Source organism: Pieris napi, chromosome 19, assembly GCF_905475465.1.
Source record: "Pieris napi chromosome 19, ilPieNapi1.2, whole genome shotgun sequence".
NCBI lineage: Eukaryota > Metazoa > Arthropoda > Insecta > Lepidoptera > Pieridae > Pieris > Pieris napi.
In genome coordinates, this window is record NC_062252.1 from 11199170 (window position 1) to 11205997 (window position 6828).

Below are 6828 nucleotides of genomic sequence, written 5' to 3' on the forward strand. Positions count from 1 at the left end.
TAGTTAGCGTGGACTGCATACTAATTATTATGATATAGATAAGCTTTAGGCTGAGTATAGACTAGCGATTTATGTTTTAATGTTTGGTTTTTGTTAATAAGAAATAAGGATAATGTCGTCGGTCACACAGCGAGGACTGACTTCGCCATACGCAATATGCAGGCAGACTACATGTACAATAAATTAAAAAGGCTGCTTAATATCTACCCACTCAACTTAATTTAAAAAAAAATGTTAGAGGACTGGCTTCTGAACACACCTTACGCAGAGTTGAAGATACTGGGATTTGACATGTAGTTACACATTACACCCACACACTCACTCACATGCTCCCACACACTTCCCCTCATGCTCTCACAAAAAAATAGGTACAAGAAGTTGTTGTAAACATTTAAAAAAAATTCAAAATTGTAATTGGGAACCCAGGCACAGGTATTTTTACTTAAAAAGAATTGTAACATTGAAATAATACATAAACACATTTGTTTTAATAAAAGGCTTTTATAGGATCAAATGAAATGAAAATGAAAAATCACTAAATAATTACATATAATGTATTTATTGAACACGCAATTTAGTACTTAAACTAAAGAACGGTTTTATTGTGTTAAAGAATAATTTCTAGATGTTTATTGGCCCAAAAATTGAAGAATTGTTTTTTTATTTTTTTTTATTTTTATTATCTGGTCTGTTTATATTGCTCGCACTAGTTTACAACATTTGAATATTACGACAAGAAGATTATGTATTATCAATTAAATAAACAAATTATATATTCTATAATTACCATAAAACGATTTCTATTAGCCTAAATGGTAATGTAAGAAAATATCTGTTAGTAACAAGCTTAATTATAAATCAGATTACAATGAACACAAAACGCTAGACTTTCCTTTACTCTATAATCCACAACATAAGCTTCACCACCAAAACTCACTATACAATCAATGTCACAAGTTTTCCTGGTTTTTTCAAGGTGCAATACTCAAAAGGAAAACAATAACAAACACATTTAGTTCGTAAACACACCTGACAACGCGAGACGTGTCGAATATTAATAACAAATTAAATCAAAAATGGAATTTAAAATTACTTTTCAATAGTGAGTTCCAAGTGTTGCGTCGTTTTAAAATTGGAACGTATTTATCCATTCACAGGCAATTGTTTTTCAAAATTCGAATATAGAATCGCTGTTGAAATTATCTACTGTGCTTAAAGAAACGAAAATCCTATGAATGTATGAAACTAAAAAACATTGGAATTGGAAAATTAGAAAATGTGGTGGCGTTACGCAATATTCTGTGTATTAGTGACATTGATATCGTTCGTGGTTATCCGTTGTGTGTTAATGTTATTCCGTCATTATCACGGAAGAGACGAAGAGTTCAAGAAATTCGGTGACAATATTTTAACTGAGCGTTTAGTCGAGGAAGAGACTAAAGGACGGACTATATCACCCAATTACCTACTTATACAAAGACTATTATACACAAATGTTAAGGATGCCGAAGTTTTTAAGGCTATTGATAGTAAATAATAAATAATTGTAATTATATTTTCTTTAGACTATACAACTTTACAAAATATGTTGGTGGTATGCGTTGTATGTCTGTTTGTTTTATTTTAAATATATGTTGATATTTAACTGACTAAATGGTAGTTATTTAATAGACTTAAGTTATCAACGATAGACTATATATTTTATAATTAAAATACAATGTCAACAACTCATTAAAAATAATTATTCATAAAATTATTTTTAATGAGTTGTTTTTTTTTTTTTGATGAAAAATTTAAAAAAAGTATTTAGTATACAGCGTCAATTAATACCAGCTATTTTTGGCTTGAAATAATGTCCAATTATTTCAAAGAGTCCAAAGATTCTCAAAGACAAGGAGTTTTCTAGAAAATATATATCTGGAATGTCATGTATCAAGTGTGTGTGAAGACTCCTAAACGATGGGTCATAGACAAACCCATGCGTCATTAGTCAACTGTAATCATAGTCCATTCACAAGACGTATGCTATTAACAATAGTTACAATAGTTTTTCCAAACAAGGCAGGAATATTCCATTCCAGATTTTATATTGAATTTAATAATCTACGCCGTACCAAGCTCTACTTAATGAAAATATTCTTTATCGAAGCTCATGGTTATATATTTAGCCACACTGAGTCATATGTTCCTACGAAAACTAGTTTATAAGTTGACGCACATATTTTGTAGCGATTATCTTGAGGAAACTTAATGTAGCGGCGAGAGAGTCCACTTTGTCGCGTCATTTAATTTTTTGCCGTTATAATACGTTTTGCTTCATAGCCAGGTCCGTAGCTATGTTTACAGGGGCCCTGATTTTATAGTGATTGTGTTGCCATAGATTTTTGTTAATAAGTGTAATGTATGGCTTCGCCCCGTTTCTTAAATATATACTTTTGATCATACTTTAAAGGTGTTTTTTATTTCATCTTAATCTCACTTTTGAAGCTTATAAACATTTTAGGCCTAGTTAACTGGGCGCAAAGTGAAGAGTTGATTTTTACCACCGTTATAATAATGGATATTAGTATTTCAGATACATTTACACTTAAACACATTTATATTTATATCATCATATTTTTCCCGCCTTTCCTATCTGCACCTGTCTGTTCTGTGCCACTCTCTGTCAGGTACCACCTGCTGATTCCTTAATTTGGTCTATCCATCTTCTAAATTGTCTTCCTCTTTTGCGTTTATTGCGTTTGGGTATTTCTGTTCCTCTTGCCTTAGCCCTGCCCATTTGCACTTAAGGCTATTTATTTTATTATAAAGATTGTAGTTAATATTTTTTCGCCAAGATGCTGACTATAAACAGGGTTGAATATAAAGTAATGGCATAAATCCAAATTACATTTAAAAAAATAAATTGGAGGTACTTTTAGTAAAATTAGTTATCATCAGTTTAAGGAGTATGTTTACTAGAATTTGTTTTAAAACGTAATCCTTCCACAATTAAACGCGTTTCAGACTACCATTTTCCTTACTTTTCCTTTTTTCGACACTATCTGGAACCAGCCTATACAAGTATTTGAAAGTAATTCTAGGATCCTTGAAAACCCTTTTTATTTCCTGCAGTGTACCCATGAACGACGATATTACTTAAAAATAGGAGGGCCTCTGCAAAAAAATCTATATAAAAAGCAATCATTGTTCAATTTATCGTCGGACCTATGTTTAGTTGAGCCCGTCCCCGTAAACTCATTCTGGATATCTTTACACGCACGCGTTAACATTACCACGGTGTCGGAATAAAGGCTGTATAGGAGTGGCTTACGTATAACAAGGGATGTGGGCTCGATTCTCAGCACTAATGAGGTTTTGATAAATGTCGTTCCGGAAATATTTTTTACAAATGATCTTGTTTTAATAGCTTACAAATCTTATGCAGCATGCATATGATGCATGAAGTGCGTTCTTTGTTAAGGTATATTTTCATGCTAAAAGTTATAAACTCAATTCTGTATACATTTAGTAAAATAGACTTGGTGCATAGTATAGCGCAATGAACCGAAAATGTATAAAGAAATATCCTTGAGTAGTTTTTTTTTTTTTGAGAAAGATTTACAGCTTATAACTAACATCCTTACTAAATATAAAGTTATTTTTACACATACAAATCTTTACATATAAATAAATACTTAATAATTAAATCGATTGGTAACAATGAAATCATTTTAATCCAACTATCTTTATCTATCAAAAAAAGCAATAAACTAACTAAAATTAGTTGAGGAACACTTAGGGTAGTATAACTTATACACTTCTAAAAACTCACAATATTGTGTTAGTGACGCACATACACTAAGTCACTTTCGTAATACAGAATAGGAATAATATATTTCATGATATAATAATCGAAAGATATATATCATGAAATTAATTTTCTAAATGAATAATAAATAGTAACAGATCCAATTTTCCCGCCTCACTAATCCCATGACCAACAAAGCTACTTAGGGTGTCGGGAACCAATATCCGGGTGTGTCTGTGTGACAGGAAACAGAGACAGATAGAACTTCCTCTTAATATCCGGTTATTGGACAATAGTGTTGCTTAAGGAAATAACGTGTTCTCAATTTGAATTTGAGGATGTCGCCTTGTGCAAACTCATTGAGATTCACGAAGGCTCTTGACTTTGCAGACTTTACAGTGACTATACAGTACAACACCTCTGCCTTAAGTTTGTGAATTTATTTAACGTATAAGCGAAAGTTATTGTTTAATAAGTTAAACTTTCAAGCGACTATCGTTGCAAGGTGTGAAAGAAAATTTACATAGACGTCGTTACAATATTATTTTTGGTTTTAATTATGATTTCATACATTATTTCTTACTGCAAATAGCTTTAACACAATGCATAAAAATGCCATTATGGCAAATATAACTAAGCATAGGTTAACTGGAATAGGCTTCCGGAAAGTGTGATCAGTGCACCATCTGTAAACACCTTTAAAAATAGACTGGATAAGTTTCTCCAAATCCCTTAATACACACGCATCAGCTTATTAAAAGCTGCCAGTGTGTTAAGTAAATAATAATAATAATAATAGGTTTAGTAGTATATTTCGTATGTTTATATGTAGTAAAAAACTTTTAATCTAACTTTAAGAGACTTGAAATTATATTAACAAGTATTATCAAAATAATACTAATAATCTTAAGTAAGTCTTATTATTAGAATAAAGATATCATGGATCACCATTCACAATATTTAGGTAAATCAGGAAGAGCCTGATCCAATGTGACAGTTTTAAAGATGTATAGAATAACGCATTCGATTCCAATGCACATGGGAGACCAAATTACTTGTCGTATAAAAATAAAAGCTTTTACAGTTTTGTCGCTGTCCTATTAGAAATGTCTGGAATTCCACTTATATTAGATTCCGGCCGTAAGAGCTTGAATGTATTTATACATAACGACAAAAATTAACAGTCGTATCGGATTGTAAGCGAATGTTATTTTGTGTGTGTGTATTTGAAGAAAATTAACATGTATTATATTGTCAGCAATAACAATAAATAAACTTAAATGGATATGGGCGGAAAACGTGGTAAGAAGAACAGAAAAGTATTGAACTAGTGCCCAAGCTACAATGAACGCAAGAGAGGAAGACACTATAGTAGGTAGATAGACCAAATTACAATGCAGAGAGGGAAGTTCTTTGCCGAAAACCAGCACATATATACATAAAAAGAATGAGATGATAGAAATGTACATGTGTTTAAGTGTAAAAGTATCTGAAATAAAAGGCTATTATTATTAAAATGTCAGTACCAAGCTTAGTACCAAATGAAAGACTCTTTTATGCATTTAAAAAAGGTACACAACAACAAACAAAAGTTGCAAACACTTCATGGTTTGTACTTAATTGCTAACTAACAAAATATTAAACATCTAATTAAAACACACTAGTTCACGCTAGAGATGAGATGTATTTAATAAAAGTTTGTATTGTGTTTGCAGTTTAATCTAAATATTAAGTAATCGTATAAAAATATCAAATTTTAGCCAACATCGTTTCGTGTCATATAAAGCGTATCTAATACGACACGATGGATTTTTCTCAACCGTATTTGCACGAGGAATTTGAATTGGAAAAACGTATTTTATTCTTCTATTCAGTTAATTTAATACATTGATTACCTTTAAGATAATCTTCTTATTGTGAATAGGGTGTAAATAATAGTTAAATATTCAAGTAGATCGCGATACTTTATCAGATGTAATTATATGTTTACTAGTATAGTTAATATGAAAATGTACATGCCTTAATGACATTTAACCATTATTGTAGCGACAGCTAAAATATGTGGCTAATAGTGCAATGACGTGATTTATGTACAGCATGTTAGGTACGTTTTAACTAAATTTATTTCATTATAAGTTGCAATTTTAGATAAAGGGTTTTTATACAATTACCAAAAAACCTTTTGGTATACAATTAATCTTCTTTACGTACGTTTTTGAATCACATTATATTACCCCATATTCTTCACATGTAGTCGAGAAAACTATTAGGCTAAGCAAGCGGGGAATGGGAGCTCCCAGAATCGCGAGTCATGTCTGGAATCGGATTAACAATGTGTTACAGTATCTCGACATGGGCTACTGAAGCCGGTGAGCTGACGAGTCAGAATTTAGACTGGTCATATCAAATCATCCTTGGTCCACAACATTTATCGCCACCACTCGCCGAGAATGACAAGTGTGAAACAGATACGTAAACATGGGGAGAAATTGGCTGTGCCAAAGATCAATCTGGAACTGTTTCGCAAAACACCTTTTGTATGGCAATTAAAATTTACAATACCAAAAGAATTAATAGATCTTCCGAGTAGAGTCTTTAAAAAGCGACTTAGTGTATTACTTTTGGAAAAAAAATACTTTTCAATAAATGATTATTTGCGTGAGACACTGTAATTGATATAAATTTAATAAAGTATCATATGTACGATACAGATAATATAAGAATTGACTTTGACTTATAATGTAAAATGTAAAATTCCTTAAGACAAATTTGCGCGCCATTGTGTGTGGCAGAATATGCGAATGATTTACGATTGTACCACCTTAACATTCTTGTACCATATTCTTGCAATAAATAAATTATTATTATTATAAAACTAGAATATAGGTATAGAGTAATATATGTACTACAAAGAAATTCACAACACCTGAATATTAAGTACATCGTTAAAAGAAAATTGTTTTATAGAAACCAGATTCAAGTCAAGCTAGTTTAAAATCCAAATTCTTTATTAAGGTATTAAAGAAAACAAAAAAAAA